This window comes from Leuciscus leuciscus (genome assembly GCF_965113295.1).
Source record: "Leuciscus leuciscus genome assembly, chromosome: 2".
Classification (NCBI taxonomy): domain Eukaryota; kingdom Metazoa; phylum Chordata; class Actinopteri; order Cypriniformes; family Leuciscidae; genus Leuciscus; species Leuciscus leuciscus.
In genome coordinates this window covers 13,892,104-13,918,004 of record NC_138726.1, presented here as the reverse complement: position 1 = coordinate 13,918,004, position 25,901 = coordinate 13,892,104, and the positions used below count along the sequence as shown (strand labels likewise).

General features: G+C 38.4%; 2 long non-coding RNA genes across 3 annotated transcripts; one reads left to right on the top strand and one right to left on the bottom strand.

Moving 5' to 3' along the window:
* The first annotated feature begins 1,961 nt into the window (after positions 1-1,961).
* LOC309493515 lies at positions 1,962-4,329 on the top strand. Of its 2 annotated transcripts, XR_014203960.1 has the most exons (4): positions 1,962-2,081; positions 2,572-2,628; positions 3,107-3,179; positions 3,258-4,329. It is a non-coding gene; the product is annotated as an uncharacterized lncRNA (long non-coding RNA). The 2 variants fall into 2 exon arrangements; XR_014203961.1 differs by lacking the exon at positions 1,962-2,081 and having other exon boundaries at positions 2,485-2,628.
* Positions 4,330-5,816: 1,487 nt separating this feature from the next.
* On the bottom strand, positions 5,817-8,075 carry LOC309493042. The gene is made up of 4 exons (XR_014203782.1): positions 7,904-8,075; positions 7,349-7,405; positions 6,779-6,851; positions 5,817-6,700 (listed from the first exon to the last, which is right to left on the bottom strand). It is a non-coding gene; the product is annotated as an uncharacterized lncRNA (long non-coding RNA).
* Positions 8,076-25,901: the final 17,826 nt, after the last annotated feature.

Sequence of the window (25,901 nt, the reverse complement as noted above, 5' to 3'; positions counted from 1 at the left end):
CGTTGCCATGGTATCTTACGCTGCACGGCTAACCTGCTCCGGGGCAGGTTATGTTCTGGATTCAAGATCTCAGACTGAAGTCTGACCAATCAGCTGAGAGCAAAGAAACATATAGGTGACGTAACTTATTCCCAGTGTCTGTTGCAATGACTTCACCTTTTTTTCCAAATTCTGTGACATCTCAGCGCAAATTGTTAGACGAGCACTTCGTAGAGAAAGAGTTTTTAGCATGACAAAATCCCCTTGCCTTTCCTGATAGTTATTTGTATGAAAGATACAGATTTTCCGCGGAAGCAATGTCTTATCTTTGCGAACTTCTTGAGCCGCACATAAATAATTTAACACGTCGAATTCATGCACTTACTGTACCGCAAATATTGCGTTGCGTTTTTTTTTTGTTTTTTTTTGCAAGTGGTACATTCTTGCACGGTGGGTGACGCTCAGAAGCTCGGGGAAAACACGGTTTGTCGAACCATTCGCAAGGTCGCTCTGCAGGAGTACATGAATAGTTTCATTAATAGTGTTTCCCAGACATTTATCGACCATGTTCATAAAAGAGGGCTTTTATAAAATTGCCGGTAAGATATAGGCCTATTGATAGGGTGACATCACATGAACACATTTTTTTTTTTTTTTTTTTTAAAGCAAATTTCACAAATGTACTATACAATGTATTGTATACAACACAATATATATGTATTATATGTATTAAGTAATATGTATATTAAGAATTATTTTAAATCTTTTTTTATTATTATTCTGTTAATCTTATGATAGGATTCCCTAGAGTCATTGCAACATGTATGCAGTCTATTGCTCCAATCTCCACTGCTCTAGGGGAACATGAGGCAGATTATGTTAATAGGAAGTCCTATCACAGCCTTAATGTTCAGGTAGAGATGATGTGAATATGTGAGATGATTATTTTCTGTGATATGAATCTTTAAATTAATAGTAACATAACAGATTTAACAATGATCTACTAAACATTTCATCTGCAGACGACTTGTGGTGGTCATGAACGTATGATCACAAGTTTGGATGCCAAATGGCCTGGCTCCAGTGCTTGACTCAATTTTCCGTGAGTCTTTGTTGTGTCAGCGCTTTGAGGAAAGCACGTTAAATTTGGTACAGTACAAAACGCTTAATTTGAACTGAGATAGAAAAACCTACACAATAACCCCCTATCATGACCCTCAGACAGGGCCACAGCACCGCTTCAATGTGGCCCTCAGTAAAACCAGAGTGAAGATAGAGATGACCTTTGACATCCTACACTGTAAAAACTAAAGGAGCCTCAAATATCCTGTCGGATACTCAAGGAACTTCAAAATGTAATTTAAGTGCCTCAAAGCTCTTTCTCCTATAGTAGGGTTACTGGAGGAGCATTGACAATCTTTGAGGTTCTTGCTGGAACTTATGGGATCCTTTAAGCACTTTGTATTTAGTTCAGAGGTTCTGGAGTCACCTTTTCATTACCATGAGACCTCGAAGTGCTTTGGGGGAAAATAGAGGAACTTGAATGCAATAAAAGGGTTATTGGAAGATCTTTTAACATTTAAGTGGTTCCTGGAAGATCTCTTATGTTAAAGCCAGCATCTGGAGGAACCCAATGGTTCTGTGAGGCCAGAATGAGAATATTATTATCCTATTATTATTATTATAGGCTACTTAAGTTTGATTCAGTATACATACCCAGGTGTAAAAGACGTACTATTAAAAATGTACTTGAGTGTGTTTTTAGTAGGCCTACAATACAAATATACTTGAATGCATTTTTAATACATTTAACAGTAGCCTACGTCTTTTTCACCTGGGTAGCTTACATTTATTTATTATTGAATAAATAATAGTAATAAAATAATAATTTTTACCTACTTCTTCATAAATTATTATTTGAAGAAGAAGAACCAGGAGGAGAAACGTTTTATTCTGTCACGAAACTGCTGCTAATCCTCTGCTGTCGTCGCTTCAGTGATCCTCGCGCTGCTCGCGCGCAACAAAGCTCAGCTGATCGACGTCATCGGGTAACGGCTCCTCTCATCAAAGCTTCCGCCTTTTGTTCGGCTCTCCGTTACAAGGTTTGTAAACTCGCCAAATAAATATAAATACAGAGTCTACTCACTATATATTCAAACACACATATATATAAACTAAATTTATTATACATTACTACTTTTTTACAGTGTTTACCACTCGTTTATTGCACAGTAACTGGTATGAAGGTTTTAGCCGCGATGCATAACTACGTTGATCTAACGTAAGTTAATGAACAAATGGAAATTATTGACTTATTGTCTTAGATTGATTTAGTCATTCAATTCAACATATTCTGTAAAACTGTGTCTTCAAATTGCTTATATAGCCTAACTAATTTAGCTGATTCCTGCTGTCGTCATTGGCGTTTGTTATGAATAACAAAAGCAGGTTAATATAGTTTGGTCTGCTTTTGTTTAGCCTAACTTTACTTACTACAGGTGCCCTCATTCTCTCAAATACCATTTTAAAGCCATTTACTGGTCAATAAATATTATGTTGTGAATAATCTGTTTTGTTCTTTTGTTTCCCCAGAACAACCAGTACATTTCTAAAATAATCTGAACATTTCAGAGGCAACATTGAATTACAGTAAGTTACCTATAGGCTTATACACCACATGCACGTACTTTATTACTATGAACTTTCTCTGTGTGAAATTGTATTGTTTGACTGTGAACTTTTTTTAATCAATTATTCTCTGAAAATCTTCCCTCATGCTCCAAATCTCATTCATGTTACTCAGAAAAAAAAAATATCACAGGTTTGGAGCTAATAATGCTATGCATTTTTTTATAGGCTATACCTTAATCATATGCATTTGAATAGAAGACATTTGAACCCTGAATTATAACTTCAAGTTTAGTCTTTTTCGACAAAAAAAAAAAAAAAGGAAAAAGCTATTATATGGCTTCAGAAGACTTACTGATTATTTTTAGGATCTTTTCTGGGACATTTTTGGAGCTTAACCATTTTTACATAAATTGTTGCATTGAATTGAACTAGACAAGTGTACATAAGAATAGTTTGAATGAATTACAAAAAAAAATTATGCTTGTGTTTCATGCAGTGATATTGAATGGTGACGGGTTGTATTATGCCTGAGATCTGCTTTCGGGTTCCACAGACAGAAAGTCAAACAGGTTTGGAACGTCACAAGGCTGAGGAAATTATTTAATAACTTTAATAACCTTACTAACAGTAAATTTTATACTTTGCAGGGATCTCGGTAAGCTGAAATACAAGTTTGATCAAGAATAAAAATCCTCCTGTAGACCTGAAAATCACTGAAGTGCCTGGACCATCCACCAGAAAAGAGGGCAAAACAAACAGAAAATGAAGCTGATGCACCTTTTCACTTTTCTAACTCGTTAAGTACCTCACGTGTCCCTTGTGAAGATTTTATAATTGACTGCATTTTATGTTGCAGTGAGTAAAGGTGCATCACATTTGTGAATTTTGTGAAATTACACAGGCAAAAAGGTCCATTGACCATTGTCAGCAGTGTAGCGATGTAATGTATGAAACACCACACAAAATTGTCGATCGTGTGGATTCTTATTGAAATGACTGAATTCACCAGTGAACATTCACAGAACAACAGATCATTTTACTGCACCTTAACTCTGTTAAAATGGAAAATGTTTTCTGCTTGTTGTGACATAAGGAATACTGTTTCCGGGTCGAAGCCTCTACTTCTACTTCCTCTATCTTGTTTCTAGATATTGAGAATACTCAACAACCATTTATGGGAACTGTTGATTCAAGTCTCACATTTAAGCTTTTCAAAAGCCATAGTGTACATAACAGTCTCCAGTCTCACGGCATCCCAGACTTCAGCATTTTATGATTCAAAATAGCTGAATAACTAAACCATCTGAGATTTTGGAATAGAGATAAAGGTTAGGATCCTAATTTTCAGGAATATTACAGCACAATGAGTGTATATTAGCACTGTTTGTTGTTTGTTTTTGGCATCTGATAGAGCTTTTGGACTTGGAAACAGTGACGTCAGACTTAACAAGCGGACTGAAACACATGTTTTAAAATTAAGTGAAGATGGACATTTTTAATTAGTCAAAATTGTAAATTTTTTACATTGATTTATTACATGGAACGTGTTTTCCATGCATTTTGTTGAGATGTCTTTTCTTGTGTAGCCTATTGTATACACATGGTTGATTATTCATGTTACTTATGTATTATACAATTTTTGTGTGTGTGTGTGTATTCATTGATATTAATCTATTACTAGCTTTTTTTTCAAGTGCATGGAAGTGTATGTATTAAAATGGATCTAAAATATGTAATAAACAATTCTTATTTTGTATTTGGTTCAGTTTGTTTATTATAATATAAGTTAATGGTGGTAACCATAGTAACAACATGAAATTAATTTAATACAAATAAAATAAAATTGAAATTTGGTTCCTGGAGGCACCCACAGTGGTTCCACACAGTGCCTTATATAAGAGTTCCTCAGGAAACCTGTGTGGTTCCTCAGAGAACCGCCCCTTTTTAAAGGGTGCCTAGAGGATCTACAGATGGTTCCGCCGGTGTGGCAAAGTGAAGAACCCCAAAAGGTTCCTCCAGGCACCTTTTATTTTTACAGTGTAAAGACACATTTCAACTGTTCGGCGCTTCAGAGTCACCAGAGCAGCCCACCCAGCTGGTGCAGATGCAATCACCATACAATATTACACTTAATAAAAGCACATTGAAACTGAAGATAGGTCTCAAACTGTTTTATTGGTTTTGTGGGATGGGAGGGAGAAAGAGAGCAAGACAAAGTTGCATTAATAAATATTCATACTAAAGTGTTACTTGGTTAAATAAGTTCACATACTGAGATCAGTTTTATCCAGCTGTTTGATCTCCAATTTAAAAAAAAATTTTTTTTTAGCCTCCTCAGCTCACAGTCCAGCTCCTTTAGTGTGCAGTCTAGTTCAAGTCTCCTTTAGTGAACAGTCTAGTTCAAGTCTCCTTTAGTGTGCAGTCTAGTTCAAGACTCCTTTTGTACAGGACCCTGACTGAGTCTGTTTCCACCTGAAACATAATTCCACCACAAACATGATCATTACAAGTTTTCTGGAGGCTCATCAAATCACAAAAAGTTCCTTGACTTCCTACAAACATAGGACTGACTGTAATTTATGTCAAGGGTTTTAAATCCTTACACATTTCTTCTGCAGCCCATTGAGGTAGAGGCCTCAGTTTCTGGGGCAGGTTGTGAAAAATCCTACAATAAAAGAGATGTGTAAGGGCCAGTCCCTTTTTTATGCCACACATTCAAATGTTTGCCATAATAAAAAGTCCACACTGTAAAAATAAAAGGTGCCTGGAGGAACCTTTTGGGGTTCTTCACTTTGCCACACCGGCGGAACCGTCTGTAGATCCTCTAGGCACCCTTTAAAAAGGGGCGGTTCTCTGAGGAACCACACAGGTTTCCTGAGGAACTCTTATATAAGGCACTGTGTGGAACCACTGTGGGTGCCTCCAGGAACCAAATTTCAATTTTATTTTATTTTATTTGTATTAAATTAATTTCATGTTGTTACTATGGTTACCACCATTAACTTCTATTATAATAAACAAACTGAACCAAATACAAAATAAGAATTGTTTATTACATATTTTAGATCCATTTTAATATATACACTTCCATGCACTTGAAAAAAAAAGCTAGTAATAGATTAATATCAATGAATACACACACACAAAAAAAATAGTATAATACATAAGTAACATGAATAATCAACCATGTGTATAAAATAGGCTACACAAGAAAAGACATCTCATCAAAATGCATGGAAAACACATGTTCCATGTAATAAATCAATATAAAAAATTACAATTTTGACTAATTAAAAATGTCCATCTTCACTTAATTTTAAAACATGTGTTTCAGTCCGCTTGTTAAGTCTGACGCCACTGTTTCCAAGTCCAAAAGCTCTATCAGATGCCAAAAACAAACAACAAACAGTGCTAATATACACTCATTGTGCTGTAATATTCCTGAAAATTAGGATCCTAACCTTTATCTCTATTCCGAAATCTCAGATGGTTAGTTATTCAGCTATTTTGAATCATAAAATGTTGAAGTCTGGGATGCCGTGAGACTGGAGACTGAAATGTACACTATGCCTTTTGAAAAGCTTAAATGTGTGACTTGAATCAACAGTTCCCATAAATGGTTGTTGAGTATTCTCAATATCTATAAACAAGATAGAGGAAGTAGAAGTAGAGGCTTCGACCCGGAAACAGTATTCCTTATGTCACAACAAGCAGAAAACATTTTCCATTTTAACAGAGTTAAGGTGCAGTAAAATGATCTGTTGTTCTGTGAATGTTCACTGGTGAATTCAGTCATTTCAATAAGAATCCACACGATCAGCAATTTTGTCTTTTTGCCTGTGTAATTTCACGAAATTCACAAATGTGATGCACCTTTACTCGCTGCAACATAAAATGCAATCAATTATAAAATCTTCACAAGGGACACGTGAGGTACTTAACGAGTTAGAAAAGTGAAAAGGTGCATCAGCTTCATTTTCTGTTTTCTTTTCCTCTTTTCTGGTGGATGGTCCAGGCACTTCAGTGATTTTCAGGTCTACAGGAGGATTTTTATTCTTGATCAAACTTGTATTTCAGCTTACCGAGATCCCTGCAAAGTACAAAATTTACTGTTAGTAAGGTTATTAAAGTTATTAAATAATTTCCTCAGCCTTGTGACGCTCCAAACCTGTTTGACTTTCTGTCTGTGGAACCCGAAAGCAGATCTCAGGCATAATGCAACCCGTCACCATTCAATATCACTGCATGAAACACAAGCATAATTTTTTTTTTTTGTAATTCATTCAAACTATTCTTATGTACACTTGTCTAGTTCAATTCAAAGCAACAATTTATGTAAAAATGGTTAAGCTCCAAAAATGTCCCAGAAAAGATCCTAAAAATAGTCAATGAGTTCACAACTCATGTGTTATGGGTTGTGTTGTAAGTCTTCTGAAGTCATATAATAGCTTTTTCCTTTTTTTTGTCGAAAAAGACTAAACTTTAAGTTATAATTCAGGGTTCAAGTGTCTTATATTCAAATGCATATGATTAAGGTATAGCCTATAAAAAATACATAGCATTATTAGCTCCAAACCTGTGATATTATTTTTCTGAGTAACATGAATGAGATTTGAGAGCATGAGGGAAGATTTTCAGAGAATAACTTATTAAAAAAGTACACAGTCTAACAATACAATTTCACACAGAGAAAGTTCATAGTAATAAAGTACTTGCATGTGGTGTATAGGTAACTTACTGTAATTCAATGTTGCCTCTGAAATGTTCAGATTATTTTAGAAATGTACTGGTTGTTCTGGGGAAACAAAAGAACAAAGCTGATTATTCACAACATAATATTTATTGACCAGTAAATGGCTTTAAAATGGTATTTGAGAGAATGAGGGCACCTGTAGTAAGTAAAGTTAGGCTAAACAAAAACAGACCAAACTATATTAACCTGCTTTTGTTATTCATAACAAACGCCAATGACGACAGCAGGAATCAGCTAAATTAGTTAGGCTATCTCAGCAATTTGAAGACACAGTTTTACAGAATATGTTGAATTGAATGACTAAATCAATCTAAGACAATAAGTCAATAATTTCCATTTGTTCTTTAACTTACGTTAGATCAACGTAGTTAGCATCGCGGCTAAAACCTTCATACCAGATTATAGCTGTGCAATAAATGAGTGGTAAACACTGTAAAAAAGTAGTAATGTATAATCAATTTAGTTTATATATATGTGTGTTTGAATATATAGTGAGTAGACTCTGTATTTATATTTATTTGGCAAGTTTATATTCCAAACCTTGTAACGGAGAGCCGATCAAACGGCGGAAGCTTTGATGAGAGGAGCCGTTACCCGATGACGTCGATCAGCTGAGCTTTGTTGCGCGCGAGCAGCGCGAGGATCACTGAAGCGACGACAGCAGAGGAATAGCAGCAGTTTCGTGACAGAATAAAACTTTTCTCCTCCTAGTTCTTCTTCTTCAAATAATAATTTATGAAGAAGTAATTAAAAATTATTATTTTATTACTATTATTTATTCAATAATAATTAATGAATTCTTCTTATTAATATTATTATAATTTAGTGTTGTTGTTTAAGGTTTAAATTAATCAACAAAATAGGCCTATAGATACTAAATAAATGTAAGCTACCCAGGTGAAAAAGACGTAGGCTACTGTTAAATGTATTAAAAATGCATTAAAGTATATTTGTATTGTAGGCCTACTAAAAACACACTCAAGTACATTTTTAATAGTACGTCTTTTTTCACCTGGGTATGTAGGCTATACTGAATCAAACTTAAGTAGCCTATAATAATAATAATAGGATAATAATATTCTCATTCTGGCCTCACAGAACCATTGGGTTCCTCCAGATGCTGGCTTTAACATAAGAGATCTTCCAGGAACCACTTAAATGTTAAAAGATCTTCCAATAACCCTTTTATCGCATTCAAGTTCCTCTATTTTCCCCCAAAGCACTTCGAGGTCTCATGGTAATGAAAAGGTGACTCCAGAACCTCTGAACTAAATACAAAGTGCTTAAAGGATCCCATAAGTTCCAGCAAGAACCTCAAAGAATGTCAATGCTCCTCCAGTAACCCTACTATAGGAGAAAGAGCTTTGAGGCACTTAAATTACATTTTGAAGTTCCTTGAGTATCCGACAGGATATTTGAGGCTCCTTTAGTTTTTACAGTGCAGTGCATTCACATCAGCAACTGTCTGAGAACACACAGACAGAGTGTCTTCATTTCCTCCACCCTAATAAATAATAGACTGTGTGTATGTGTGCTGGCTTCAACAGGGACACTGTATTTCCCTCTACTGCAGAACATACAGTCAGCCATATTTAAAACTTTTAAAAAGTAGTAATGTATGCACATACTTACTTGCTTAGAGGAGCCAGCACCAGGGTCAGATTGTACAGCACCTGTAATCCCATCCATAATCAGCCGTCCCTTATTCCTACTCAGAGCCAACTCCTCCGCCACAGTGTATTCTGGTTTACTGAATTTAACTCTTTATTTCTGTTTGCTGCAAACAAGTGTTTGTGATAAAATGTTCACAAAAGTAATAAAAGGTTGTTGTAAATATCACCACTTTGAATTATATTTTTATATTTTGTCTTTATCTGCTGCCAATAACATTTGGATTTGGGGTTGCATCTAAAAATCAATGAATATTAATCTTTCTTACATACATGCACATTTTTTATATATATTATAAAAATAGGCTATAGGCTATATTACACATATAGGCTACACACACACATATACATATATATATATATATATACATATATACACATAATTTTACATAAATATAGAACGTATTTGTTTAACTTACACATTAACAATCAGCAATCTTTCTCCAACAGTCTTCTCTTGCTTTGGCAGCAGAGACCGTATTGGTTTGAGCTTGAATACATATTTAAATTCATCGTAATTATGAATGATTATCTCTTGCTCCTCCGCGGAAAAATATATTGCTCTCGCTCTACCCGCGATTGGTTGTTCAGCGTCGACATCACTCTTTTATGTGCACGCGCGCGTGGAGTAATCATAGATTTAGGATCAAAGCCTGAGTTGACAGAGAAAGTTGATGAGCTGCATCATGGTACCAATAAAGCCTGATTGCATCGGTTTGGTTTTGTCAACTCAAAACCAATCCTGTAACCCCGAGTTTGTTCAGCTACCTCCATGGTACAGGCCCCTGGTGACTCCTCATTCTGTGCTTCTGTTTAGGCTTAATAAGCACGATTAAATGCATTTATTTGTAACATGCTAAATTAGCATTAAATTCACAAAAATCGTGTTAAAACAATTTTCTCTCAGAAATGAGTAAGTTTCACAAAATATTACAAATAAAAGGCAAGTAACACATTTAAGAAAATATAAAGTTTTTAATGTTATAGCAGACCAAAACAAACACATGCAGAATTTGTAAACATTTGCTGCACATTATGGGAAACATGTAGCCCAATATTTATGATTATGTTGTTCTATCTCAGATGCTCATCAGATGTCCTTAAGTGCTCAAATAGTTGGAAAGAGGTTTGATCAAACAGACATAGGATCCTGATCCTTGTATTAATTGTTTAAACAGACAGATGGATTCTTGTCCTAACTTTCATTTCGGAGCTGTCGCTCTCACCTCATGCTCAAGGTGTTTCATGCATACTAAAGCATCTGAGAACACTGTTTATTATCAGCTTCTCCCTCTCGAAATACCCATATTATTTCCCCACACGGAAAGGAATAGTGCACCAAAACATTTAATTGTCATTTGCTGTCATGTTGTTCCAAACCCATATCTTAGCTCAACAAATCAGGATCCTAAAGGGCCACACTCTTAATTTTTAGAGTAATTATTGGTAACACTTTACATGAAGCCTTTACTTGAAGGTATTCATATTGTACGTTATAATGCTTTATAATTTTCATAAAGGTAACAAAAGTTAAGTGCATTATAATATTTGCAGATTACTTGTTAAATCTGAAATTGGTTGTTTGACATGTTTTAAAGCACAAAACATCTCGGGTTACGACTGTAACCCTTGTTCCCTGAGAAAGGTAATGAGAACTGCGTCGAATGACACTTTAGGGGAACGCCCCTCAACGTACCGCCTCTGAAGCATGAATGAAACTAAGCCAATCTTGATTGGTGTTGCGTCATGACGTAACGTGTGACGGCATAAGTGGAAGCTACAAAAGGACGCCAGCACACAACAGAGTTAGCGTCTGTGATGAAGCAAGCGCTCCCAGGCAGGGGAAGGCGTGGCGAAGGGACGTAGTTCTCGTTCCCTTTCTCAGGGAACAAGGGTTACAGTCGTAACCCGAGACGTTCCCTTTCGAGGGACCTCGAACTGTGTCGAATGACACTTTGGGGGAATGAGTACCCACTATGCCACAACGAGCCCTGCCTGTCCCTGTGTGAAGCTGAGCACAGGCACACTTAGGACGAGAGCGCAAGGGTGCCAGGTGTAGATGGAATGTCCAGGCTATAAAATCTAATGAAAGTGTGAGGGGTGGCCATCTTGTTGCATCGCAGACTTCCTGGATCGGGGCCCCTGAAAGGAGGGCTCTAGAGGACGCCATGCCTCTGGTCGAATGAGCCCTCACAGCCAAAGGTGAAGGCAAACTGCGCACCTGATAGGCCATCGAGATTCAGTTGCTAATGGTCTGCTTGGATGCGGGAAGTCCCTTCTTGGGCGACCCGAAACAGACTAGCAACTGGTCTGACTTCCACCATGAAGAGGACCTCTGTATGTATAATTTGAGAGCTCTGACAAGGCAGAGCAGATGAAGTCTCTCCTCATCCGCCGTCACGTGAGGTGGAGGATGAAAATCCTGCAGAACCGTAGGCCGTGCCACATTCGATGGCACCTTAGGCAAATAACCCGGCCTGGGATGTAGGATGGCTTTAACCCTCTGAGGTCGGCAAACGCGCCCCTGCATTTTGCTGGATTTTCTTCACATTGTAGCACAATAAACTTAAATTACTACTTTATTTCTACTTTTGTATGTGTCCACTTACAATCAAATCAAAACATTGTGCTTTTGTAAAATAAAGAAAATAAACAGGGTGTGCGTTCTGCCTCTCCGTCGCGGTGAACTTTTTTTTCTATAGCACGTCTATAAACTGAAACAAAACTCAGCGAATACTTGTCACACATTTATGAGCCATATACTTTTATAAACATTTAAGTGTGTAATTTTAAATGACCGGATTCAAACTGAGAAACAAATATTCTCTGTTTAAGTAATTTGTATAAAACCAACAAGATGTCCAGCTTCTCAAACGCTTCCTAATTATTTTTAATTCGACCACGCCCACTCGCGCAAAAGAGATTCACATGCAAATCTCCACATGGAACGCGATCGCGCTCATTACCTCAGACACAAAGCACGAAAAAACTTCACAAGTCTCTGCTCTAGTGGTATTTGGGGCGTACCCACCAGATTTCGTCATGAGTCATTTAGTACCCACCACTTTTAACTTCCGTCCATATTAATTTGACTTTTGGTTCGATTTTTTTTACCGTTTTCAGTGGTTGTGAGGAGCAATATGAGAGAGAAATTTGGTAATCATTGTCTGACCCAACAAAAAAACATAATATTCATTTTATTTTATTTTCCGTGTTCGCATTTATGAGGGAAAAAAACAACGTGTCAGTTTACGGTTATGGACGTGAGCGCTCTGAAAGCGGCACTAACTTTCACAGAGACCTCAAACAGAACAGCTGCCTTTCTTTAAAGTGAATTTCGTTTTTTATTAATTATATCTTAATTTTAATCAATGTTTCATGAACCAGCTATAAAAAGTAAATATAGCAGAATCATACGGTGACGCATTGCTGCCACATATTATTTTTTCACCTCAATTATGTCTAATAACGAGATCTTATGTCGTTTTAAAATAACGATGCATTTTAATAGTTTATTAATGAACTAGTCTTTTCTAAATCAGTGTAGGCTGCCTGCATACATATCTCCACATCTCCGCTGTAATGTAGCCTATGCGCCTTTCTTACGGACAGGATTACATAATCAGATGGTAGCTATACCGTATTTGCTTTCGATTGGATTTTTTTTCGTTGGTGGACATTTTTTTAATTAACTTTATAGTTATATTTCTCATGTCTGTGAGGCTTGTCTATACACTGTTTGTCAGTTCATTTTTGAGGCGTGCTCCAATTCACAGAGATCATGAAAGCGCGCCCTGTTCGTTTTCTTTTATTTTACAAAAGCACACCGTTTTCTTGTTGTTGTGAGTTTACACAAATAAAAGTAGTTGCGACTGATGTATTATTATATTCTGTATGACCAGAAATGGAGTATTTTAAGTTGTTTCCACTGTTGATAGGAAAATGCGAGTGATGGCACCGGCGCCTTCATCCATATAGTGCGCGCTCCACACTCCGCACAAACACTTGGATATGCGCTTCATAATAGCAAACATTTATCTAGGTTAACGTTAGACCGAGCGGCCATGCCAGACGGATAATCCTCTTCATGTTTAACTAATCAAATTCTGTTGCATTTTATTGCGCCAGTTTGAAAAGGGCGGCTGAAACACTTAGCCTATACAGATAAACGCCAAACGCTGGAGTTTTTCTTTAAACAAATTTGTTTAGGCTTTAAAATAAATATTGTTTATGGGCTAATTAATGCCACAATAATTTGTTTATTTTATTGGCTAATTGTATTTTTCATTTTTGTTTTGCATTGAATACCATTGAATATTTTCATTGAATGCATTGAATATTTGCTGTGCACCGCTATGCCAGAAAGACACGTTAAGAGCCACCTATTTTCTTTATAATAAAGGGTTTCTAAACGCTTAATGTAGCCTATAATTAAATGCATTGCGTTCATATTCTTTATCACTGAAGCTTTTTCTTTATTATAAGGGTGTATTATTCCATTAAAAAATGACTGTTTATAAGGTGACAATCCGTTATACATCTTGAAGATTTTTGTATTGTATTGTATCTTCTGTTATAAACACGAAGATTGACATTTCGTTAATTAAACAAAATAAGAACACAATGTTGTAAAAAATAAACAACTTAGGCTATGTTCTGTTATATGTGTTTTGACTACTTTTTGTTTAATTATATCTCTAGGTAATGAAGATATAGCCTATTAACAATCATTCATAATCATTACTTTTACGAAGTGGACGAGCAGAGCGGAATATTCAGAAATGCGCTCTCCACTCACGAGCTCTGATCGGAACAAACCCGAACCTCACTGTCTGCTGAACTTGCGCAGAAACATCAAAATATAACCAGCTTTTTAAAATGGTTTTTAAAACTAAACACTATTTTAGCACAAATTATGAGCTTATTGGCGATTTTTTTTTTAATAATTATTGACAAAATTATATTATAGTAAAAGGTTTTTTTTTAGTTTTTTTTACTTTTGGGTGGGCCTGTTGAAAAGTGGGGCCGTGCCTGAGCTACAGGACATCGTCTTTCAAAACATAACCTGCGCGAAAGAGAGAAAAAAATGAATGCGTCATTGTACCCAGCACTTCTGAAAATGCACTTCCGAATGCGTCTCTGTCCCCAGCACATTTCAAACCAAACTGACGCCCATGTGTATATGGTAACCATAATGTTTTATATTTGAGCGCGATCGCGTTTGAATGTATCATATTTTGGATTGCGATCTCGTTTGGCTTCATGTTTTTACTATTATCTCATTTCATATCATCATAACGAATGGAAACATTTGAAGTAACATGATAATCAATATATTTTTCTTTAGCTTAGTTGTTACTGAAATCTTTTGGAAGATTTATAGGCTGCTATAGGTTATTGTTATTATTATTTTATCCAGCACTGCATAGCCTATGCCTACATAGCACAACAAACCTGGTGTTCATTATATTATATATTGTTGGAAACATTTGTGTGTGTGTGTGTGTGTGTGTATTCTGTGAATTTTAAAAAGCAATTTTAACCAGAAAAATCTCAAATGTATTCCCAAAATCGTGCAGGCCTTTCTCTTGATATCAGTATGTTCACTTTTTTTTTTCTTTCAGGGCCCAGATGCCACTGAGTCCTACTGACTTCAACATTCACATGAGTCTCTGTACATGAACATGGTAAAGTGAAAATCAAACACCTTGGAAATGAAAGGAATGTACAATGTTTTTAGGAATGGCACAAAGGTCTCTGTCTTTGGATCATTGTTTTCAATAAGTGCTTTTTTGTCATTTGTTGTGTATCTTTGGATTATGTTGTGTTGTAAATAAATCCAAACAATCTAAAAGCCATTCTTTTTTAAATCTCCTCATTCTTTGTGCAAGGTTGCTCTGAATGACAGGGCCTGATAGCTCCGAATAGGGCAGTTAGGGGAGTGTCTTTGTCTTTCTCAGGTGTGAAAAGCTTACATATTAATGAGCTCCCGCATAAAGCTTTCTCACACAAAACACGTCGTAAAAATTTTAAATCAATATATTGTCTTAACTGAATGAGCAGTCAGGGTGATTTTCACATAGTTTTAGAGCAAATATTCTAGGCTACGTCATACAATTTTCAAAAGTCTTGTGAAGAAATAATCAGTATGGGTTTCATGGCCTTATTTCAGTGACAATTTTTTGTATTTTCACAAAACACGCATAAATGTCATTATCTCAAAACTACAAACTTTTACATACATGCTGCTGATATATTATTGTAGCAGAGTTTGTGCTGAATACAGTGTAATTAGACTTTAGCCATGAAAATGTCACTAGTAACAGAAAAAAAAAACACAAATGTCAGAGCATGTCAGAACACCTCCAGGGCCCAGAAAACAGCTCAGACCCCAGAGGGTTAATGTCGCCTGGAGCAAACACCAGGCACCCATATGATATAGAGAGCACCTGAAGATAAAAAAAAGCCACATTTAGGGAAAGGTTCTTGGCCTCAGCCGACTCCAGAGGTTCGAAGGGGGCCTCAACCAACCCTTCGAGAGACACCACCAGGTCCCAAGTGGAAACCCTGGTTTGGGCCACAGGTCTCATCCTCCAAGCCCCATGGAGGAAACGTACGACCAACTGCTGTCTCCCCAGAGACCCATCACCCAGAGGAGTGTGGAAAGCCGAAATGGCAGCCACGTACACCTTGAGTGTGGACGGGGTAAGACCAGCTGAGAAGCGATCTTGGAGGAACTCCAGAACTGAAGCCACTGAGCAGTTAACTGAGTCCACCCCACGCTCTCTACACCATATGGTGAAAACATTCCATTTTAGGCCGTACAATTTCCTTGTGGAGGGAGCTCTAGAGCTGAGTATGGTCTCCACTACTCCTGCTGACAGGCCAGCCTCTCGGTACTGTGCCCCGGGGGCCAGACCCACAGTTTCCATAGTTCCGGCCGAGGGTGAAATATTGAGCCTTCTGCCTGTGTCAGCAGGTCCCTCCTGATGGGAATCTCCCATGGAAGAGACATCGTCTGTCGAACCAGCTTTCCGGCGACATGACGCTCCCTGGTTACCGTGGCCAGGATGGATTCGATCCTTGCAGGAGACAATTATGCCCACATCGTGACCGAGTCCCACACCACTCACAGGAACGTGGTTTTCTTCGTGTTGAGTCTCAACCCCAGGCTCTGGACGTGGGCGATGACGAACTGCCAGCTCTTGTGACTAGGTCAAAATTAGCCTGTCGTTGATATAGTTGAGCACCCTGATACCCTGAAGCCTCAGCGGCACTAGAGCTGCATCCACACATTTGGTAAATGTGTGAGGGGAGAAAGCTAGGCCGAATGGAAGAACCCAATATTGGTACGTTTCGCCCCCGAAAGCAACTTCCTGTGAGATGGATGGATGGAAATGTGGAAGTATGCGTCCTTCAGATCTATCGTGACAAACAAATCCTCAGATTGAATTTGGTTCACGATGATGGGAATAATGAGCATCTTGAACCTGAACCTCCTTAGAGACCGATTCAAGTGCCTGAGATCTATTATTGGACGCAACCCCTCATCCTTCTTTGGAACTATGAAGTAGCGGCTGTAAAACCCGGACTCCCTGTCTGGTGGAGGAATACATTCTATAGCCTCCTTTACCAGCAGGGAGTTAACTTCTTGTTCTATTACCCGACCCTGCTCTGGGTCGACTACAGTCCAGACCACCCCGTTGAACTTTGGTGGGTGGAAACCGAACTGCAGTCTGTACCCCTTTTGAATGGTGCACAGGGCCCAAGGAGAAATATTTGTGAGATTTTTCCATGCATCGAAATATTTTACCAAGTGAACCAGCCTCTCGAGGCTGGCTTCGGGTATCAATCGGTATTCGTTCTCGACCCCCTGAAGTGGATCTCTCCGGCAGGGTTCGACCGAAAACGATTCTCGATGGGCGGACGCGATTGCTGCCTGGCCGCAGGCCTGTGGGGCAGACAGTGCAGCGTGCGTTCTCTGGAAACCTATGTGTCCCGAAGCGCACTTGACGGCGGGAAGTCGACATCGATTTCCTGCGGAGTCCGCGGAGGAGGTGACCTCAATCGCTCCACCACGGGTGGGGCCGCCCGCAGAGAACCTAGGCTGGCTAGGATCTCTTTGACGAAGCCTTTTTAGCCTGTTGAGGCTTCGCCTGAGATCACCGTCTATGCCCCCAAGCTCTAGACGCGACACTCTCTTTTTGCGCCTGTCTATAGGCGGAGGAGCTGGCGGATGGCCGCGGCTGCCCACTGGGGGCAGACTTCTTGGATTTGGAGCGGCGAGGGAGGTATTGTCTGAAGGCTGCAGACTGTTTCTTCGTCTCCTGAAACCTGTCGACGACGGTGTTTACGGCATCGCCGAATAGGCCAGAAGGCAAAATTGGGGCATCAAGGAGGAAAGCCCTGTCTTTCTAATTGATGCCCGACAGATTTAACCATAAATGTCTCTATTTAGAACGCCGATAGCACGGGCCGTTTCTTTGGTTACTCGGAGAGTCTGCAGCCTTCCTCAACTCCGCGATATCCTCCGGAGTTGGACCCTCGCCCTCAATATCCTTAAGAAGGTCGGCCTGGTATGCTTGCAGTACTGGTGTAGTGTGCAGACTAGCGCCAGCCCGACCCGCAGCCATATAAGCCCTGCCCACTAAAGAAGATGTGTCCCTACAGGGTTTACTGGGCAGCACCGGGGTTTTCAGGGATGATGCAGATTCGGGGGATAAATAGGTGGCAAGCGGCTGTTCTACCCGAGGCATCATCCCATAACCGTTCTCTCGCGCACCCAAAATATTACTATAATGTAACACAGGGGGGTTGGACACGCGAGTAGAGTGTGGTCTGTTCAACGATTTACACAACTCGTTGTTTAAATCAGGAAAGAACGGCAAACCCCGGTGGTGAGGTTGCTCTCTGTGCTGCAGGAAGTGCACGTCCAACTTGCTCTTAGTGAGCGCTTCCTGCCTCTCATGTGGCCAACTGGTGTTTAGACGGGCCATTGCACGAGAAACAACCTTTACCAGCTCCTCATATGCGGGGACATGGGGTGGCGAGTCATTCCCAAAATTCCCGCCTTCGATGCTGAGCACGTCTACATCCTCGGAAGAAGACAGCTCGAACATCAGGTTCTCCACTCGTGCAGAAGAAGCCACAGAGCGGGCTTCTGCGCGAGGAGGGAGAACATCGGAACTGGCAGAGGAATCCCGAGAACGTGCCTCAGCAGTCTCGAGATCCTCTGTCAGATCCATTTGCGAGCCCCATGAAGAGCGTTTTCCCTCACCACGGGGCTCGTGAGCCTGGCCATCCTGATTAAAAATAGCCAGGCGGGAGCTCCCAAAAAATGCACGCACATTTGGTCCCCACCAGTGATATAACGAGGGCAGGGATGCACACACCTCCTGTAGCTAGCACTCGCCATAGCTTTATATATATTGCTGGTGTGAAGACAGACAACACCAAATAATACATACACCACAGAGAGCGCTCAATGAAGAACAGAAAGCTAACTCTGTTGTGTGCCGGCATCCTTTTGTAGGTTCCGCTTATGGCGTCACGTCATGACGCAATACCAATCAAGATTGGCTTCAGAGGAGATACGCTGAGGGGCGTTCCCCCAAATTGTCATTCGACGCAGTTCGAGTTCCCTCGAAAGGGAACTCTCTAAATGTGTAACTGTTAGGATATATACACTGAACAAGGTGGTAAGTGAATCCAAACAAGCAGATGCAGAGATGAAAAGGTGAGTAGAAATTCAATATTGGTGATAGTGGAATATGATGCAGAGGTGTTTTCTGGGCCCTGGAGGTGTTCTGACATGCTCTGACATTTGTGCTTATTTCTGTTACTTGTGACATTTTCATGGCTAAAGTCTGATTGCACTGTATTTAGCACAAACTCTGCTACAATTATATGTCAGCAGCATGTATGTAAAAGTTTGTAGTTTTGAGATAATGACGTTTATGCGTGATTTGTGAAAAAAATTACAAAAAAATTGTCACTGAAATAAGGTCATGAAACCCATACTGATTATTTCTTCACAAGACTTTTGAAAATTGGATCACGTAGCCTAGAACAGGGGTTCCCAAACTTTTCCATGACAAGGCCCCCCAAATACCACTAGTTTCTGGCCAAGGCCCCCCTTTTGCAGGATGTGTTATTGAACCCATCGACAATACTACGGCAAATGTAGAAATAAATAAATAAAACATCTAGGTAAACACAAGATTATGTGATAATGTTTGATACCAGCCAATCAGAAAGATTATAGAGATGCACCGATTACAATTTTGTAGGCCGATTTCGATTTTTCATTGAGTTTGACTTGCCGAAACAGATTTGAGCCGATTCCGATTTCATTTTTTAACCACTTTACAGCACACACAAATATTTATTTCCTATATATATATATATTTTTTTTTATATAAAACACCACTTTTACCCAAACTGATTAATAAAAACAAGTTTAAATGGGTACATTTTCTATAAATATGTTTGAGACTTTCTGATTTCTGACATAGCCTACTCTAGTTCTTGTTAAAACACACTATACATGCAAATTATGTGCATTTTAGGTACTTATAGTGTGAAATCATATTTATTTTGTCCATCAAAAGTGTGCTTTCACTTTAATTAAGCGTGAGCAGCGCAGCAAAAATAGACTCAGCGCCGAAACCCTCAGCTTCACTACTGCTCACACGCTGCTCCTTCTCGCGGTGTGAATGCACTCATTGAACATGCACACCGAAAACAATTTGCGCTGCTCGTGCTTGCGGTCTGAGACGGCCATAATTCACAAGGTTTCCTACATCTGCGTTCCGTGTGCACGTGTGATGCTGATGTTGCGCGATGTTAAACATGCGGCGCCCGAGTGCATTTGACTGGCATAAAATCGGCATATGTCATATGTAAAAAATAAAAATAAAAAAACAGCTGTGAACATGCTGATATCAAGAGAAACTATAGGGCTGCACGATTTTGGTAATACATTTGAGATTTTTCTGTTAAAAATTGCTTTTTAAAATTTACAAAATACACACACACACACACACACACACACATACATATATATATATATAAAATTAACACCATATTTGTTGTGCCTTGTAGGCATATACGTGCAGTGCTGCATAAAATAATAATAACAATAACCTATTCATGGATTTCATCCGGTCCCTTTCCACAGGTGTATTAATCAAGCACAATGCAGTCTGCATTCATAATCTAGGTGCTTGATTTTATACACCTGTGGAAAGGAACCTGATGAAACCCATGAATAGCAGGTGGCCTATCAATCGTTAAAAAGGAACACTTCAGTAACACTACACTAGAGAAAAATATATTGATTATCATATGTTAGTTCAAATGTTTACAATCGTTATGACGTTATGAAATGTGATTGGAGTAAAAACATGAAGCCTAATGTTTGGCCTCACAGCGTGTCTTCCATATTCGACGAAAAGCAGAGGACGGATGAAGTTTGGTGCATTGTTTTTGAGCGCATTCGCGTTCCATGTGGATTTGCATGTCAATCTCTTTTCCGCGCGTGGGCGTGGTCACATTAAAACTAATGAGCAAACGTTTGAGAAACTGGACATCTTGTTGGTTTTATACAAATTACTTAAACAGAGAATATTTGTTTTCATTTTGAATCCGATCATTTAAAAGTAAACACTTAAATGTTTATAAAAATATATGGCTCATAAATGTGTGACAAGTATTCGCTGAGTTTTGTTTCAGTTTATAGACGTGCTCAAGAAAAAAAAGTTAACAGAGACGGAGAGGCAGAAAGCATACCCTGTTTCTTTTCTTTATTTTACAAAAGCATGTTTTGTTTTGATTGTAAGTGGACACATAAAAGTAGACATCTCACAGATTCTTTTTTCATATTTATTTTTTCTGTATGACCATAAATTACGGAGTAATTTAAGTTTATTGTGCTACTATGTGAAGAAAATCCAGCAAAACGCGCCGGCGCGTTTGCCGACCCCAGAGGCAATCTTTTCTTACAGATGAGTATGGACCGGGATGCAGAGCTGGCTGACGGAGCACACTTACCTCATTTTAATGATTTTGGAGTGGAGCACAGGTAAGTATCACTTGGAAGCACACTCTAGGAAACACACAAGGAATAACTTGGAAACACGATTGAGAGGAATTACAAGAACCGGTGTTCGAGTGGGGATTGCTTATGGGTACATGTCCTAGTTCAAGCCTAGACAACGACTGAACTGAGGTGTGTGCTTTTATGTGTTGGCTGATGAGGTGAGTAGATAGAGGGGCTGTTTACACGACACCGTTTTCAGCTAAAAATGAAAACTTTTTATGCATTTTGGCCATTTACATGACAACAGCGTTTTGGGTGGCTGAAAACGCAAACTTTTGAAAACGGTCTCCGTGTAAACAACAAAAACACTAATCTCTGAAGACGATGACGTCATGCACATGCGTATTATGTGTTCAGTCTATAGTGTATATATCTGCTGGCAGCAGAATACAGTGTTTTAAGTGGTTTTCGCAGATCCGTGTGAATGGGATCGTTTTGACAATGGTGTCGTCTGTACGCTGAAAACTCAAAGGAAAAGCGTCTCAGTTTTAAGAATATCGTTGTCATGTAAACGTACCCTGAATGGTGGTGTTGAGGCCCGTGAAAGCAACAATGAATAGATAAGTATTATAATTTGTGCTGATCAACGATTAATCGTGATTAATCACATCCAAAATAAAAGTTTGTGTTTATACATAATATGTGTGTGTACTGTGTATAATTATTTTGTATATATAAATACACACATATGCATATTTAAGAAATATTTGAATGTATATACTGTATATATATATATATATATATATATATATATATATATATATATATATTTTATACATAATTTATATTATATATAAATATATATAAATAACAAATTTGTCTTAAATATATACATGCATGTGAGTGTATTTATATATACAAAATAGTTATACATAATAGTTATACACAGTACACACACATTTATTATGTAAACACAAACTTTTATTTTGGATGTGATTAATCGCGATTAATCCCATCACTAATTATAATGTATAATAACGGTTACAATTATTCATGAAACCATACAATGCATTATAAGTGTTACCTTATTATTTTATATTTCAACCCAAATTTGAGAAATATTGGGACATTTTGTAAAATGCAATAAAATCAAGAATCTGTGATTTGCTAATTCTCTTAAACCTTTATTGAACTATAAAGAAAAGATTTGACTATCTTGCATTTTGTAAATATAAACACAAGTTGGGACAGAAGCATGTTTCCCACCGTGTCACATCATCTTTAATTACACTTTTTTAATCATTTGGGAATTGAGGATACTTTAATGATTGGCCATACATTTTCAATAAGAGACAGATCTGGACTGCTGGCAGGCCGGTCGAGAACATCCACTCTACAGTGTAGAGTGTCTACGAAACCACTCTGATGTAGCATTTGCAGAATGAGGCCTGGCAATATCTTGCTCCCCATGAAAGATGTCATCTTGATGGCAGTAAATGTGTTGTGATGTCAGTCTGTGTTCCCCTGTCTTTTCATGTTCAGCAGTTCCCTGTTATGTCTATTAGTCTCCCCAGGTGTTTCAGATTAACCACACCCCCTTGTTATCTTGTTTAGCTTGTTTGCCCTTGTATTTAAGCCCTGTGTTTTAGTTCAGTCATTGTGAGTTCTTGGTTTTGTTTAGTGCTGATGTTGTTTGTTCTGTTCCTGAGTCCTGTTCCCTAATCTGTGTTGGTAAAGTCTGGAGTCTATTGAATAAAGTGTGCTGCATTTGGATCCTGCTTCCTCCTTGTCTCAACCACAGCGTAACAAAATGTTTCTGTACAATCCCAATATACGTCTCCACGTACCTTCTCACATATGCAAGTCACCCATGCCGTTTGCACTGATGCACCCTCTATAACAGTGGTTCCCATCAACATTCCTGTTCACCTTTCAAATTGCATTTCTTGATGCAATGTTAAGTGACAACGAATTGACAAAGTACTCCCGAGCCCATATGGCTATATTTAACACAGTAGCATGATGGTTTTTCATGCAATGCCATCTGAGGTCTTGTCACACACATTCAACAGAGGTTTCCTGCCTTGTCCGACACAGACTGAGATTTCTCTGGATTCCCTTAATTCTTTACAATATTATGTATGGTAGATGGAGAAAGACCTAAATCGTTTGCAATCTTGCATTGAGAAATGTGATTTTTTAATTGTATGACAATTCTCTTATGGAATTTGGCACAAAGTAGTGAGCCATAACCTGTCTTTGATTGCAAAAATTGAGCCTTTGGTAGATGCGCCTTTTATACCCAATCACGATACTCCCACCTATTACAATTTCACCTAGGCCTACTTATTCTGGATCATTTCTAAATAGCTGAATGGATATTCTTTAGCCTTTTCACTTTTACTTTTCCTCTGTTCCAACTTTTTTGGAGTGTGTTGCAGCAATCAAAATCACAATTTGTTTATATTTTCAAAATTAATTTGGCCAGTGAAAACATTGGAATTTGTACTAGAATTTTTCTTTGTTCTTTTGTCAGTTAAATAAAGAATAAAGAGAATTAATAAATCACAGATTATTGTCCCAATTTCTGGAACTGGGCTTTTAAAACATATGGACTATTTGTGCAAAATCACAATATCAACCATTCTAGATCATGATCATCAGAATCAGAATCAGAATCAGAAAGAGCTTTATTGCCAAGTATGCTTGCGCATACGAGGAATTTGTCTTGGTGACAGTAGCTTCCAGTACACATACAATACAAAGTGACAAGACAAGTGACAAGTAACAGGTATAAATAAAAAATAAAATAAAAAAAATAAAAATAGAAAAAATAAAATAAAAAGATTATAAATTATAAATATATATAAAGTTATAAGGTGCTATAATGAAATGTCTGAGGGAAGTATTGCACATGTTTGTTCCACAGTAGGGGAACATTTAAGTGTTCATGAGGTAGATGGCCTGGGGAAAGAAACTTTTCCTGTGTCTGGTTGTTTTTGTGCTCGGTGCTCTGTAGCGTCGACCAGACGGTAACAGTTCAAACAGAGAGTGTGTATATATATATTCTCCTTTTGTGTTCCAAATAATAATGTGCAGCTTTGGAACAACATGAAATTGAGTGACATGATTTTCAGTTTTGGGTGAACTATTCCTATAACAAATTACTTTGGGATCATAATCAAAGGTAAACAAGGAATAATTCACCTGAATAAGATTGAATTCATTTTAGATATTACACAGTACTGAGGTTAATCACATATGTATGGATACAAAGTGAATCATAATTTGATATCTTAGGGCATTTTTACATGGGTTTGATCCTGTGAGAGATTAATTGAGATAGTCGACTCATTCAGGCAAATGATGAAAGCCTAACGTGACCTGGTTTCGTATATCTGGAGAGAGCAGTCATAAATTTCACATGCAAGAAAAGTGTTATAAACAACTAATTTCCACTGCCAAACACATGCACATGCACACAAACACATAATTAGATTGGTGACTCGCTTCTGCTGCCATGCGGAGCAAATAACACATTGATTGGACTTTGGATCGGCCCTCATGCAGAAGGTGTGTTGTAGTCTGTGTGTGTTTGATGAATTCTTGATGACGGTGTTGAGTCTCTGAAGCCAACAGTGTCATTCTGGTTTGCTCCATCTCCTCCCTGCAGAGTGATTCTCCTGCCATGTCTCACCTGTCTCTCGGTCTCCGTCAGTAATCTTCCCTCTTATTTCTGTTCTTGTAGGGCAAAACCCATTTCCAGTGTTGATGCTAAAATAGTCTATTTCATCTAACAGATATTTGTGACCCGTCACGGAAACCAGGGACACAAGTCGGCAGCACAACTTTCGAACAAAATGAGAAAGAAGCGTTTTTTTTCAAAATTGGTGATTTTCGTTTTTTTGCAGAATCTGTTAGTTGAGATCACGAAGAAGCCTCTCCATGTTTGAGATAGCAGTATTGGTATATTTAAAAGCGTACATTTTGATGTTGAAATCGGCTTGTTTTTCGGAGATTCTAGCACGCAGTAGGGGCGTGTCATTGTCGGTGTGTATTTCCATACTGAATAAGCCGGCGTGGCTACTTATTATGCAGCGCTCTGGCCGGCTCTATCCGATTTCAAAATTCAATGAAAATCGACGCCAATAACATTACGATGTCCAGCAATCGATTTAAATAGTAGGTTACATGGGGTTTAATTTGTCGTTTAATGAGATGTAGCCTAATACATGTTGTCAGTGCCAATACATAGATCCGCCTATATTATTAACGTGTATATGAATGGTACAGTGGTAGAGCTTTCGTCAGCCGTGTCAGAGGTTGAGAGTTTTAATCCGCCCTTGTATGGATTTTTTTTCTTTTTTTCTAGTATAGTTTTTTTTCTCTCATCAAAACGATTATGTTCATCAGTGGTTGTATATCAAGCAGGGACACGCAAACGTTTGAATTATTTTGTTATTTCAACAGAACGAATAGAGAGTATCCGCAACACAACGGATTGAAGCGCGCGTCGAGTGAAGACAATGCAGTGTGTGTGCGAGCCACACGAGTAAACACAGTATCTGCGCCACTGATCGCAGCGGCAACGAGCACTTTGATCACTTGATAAAAAAAAAAAACACATTTCAGCGCTAGTATCTTATTTAAAAAACGAACGAAATGAATGCTCTGCCAGTTAACTGGAGATGTTTTATTTAGAGAATTTGTAGAATTGGTACATTCAGGGGGGAGGGGGAGACGGGGGAGCTTTACAGGGGGTATGACTTATCTAAATGAGATGTAAATGAGCCCTATTGTCATTCCCAGAAGGGCGAGAACTTGCCAG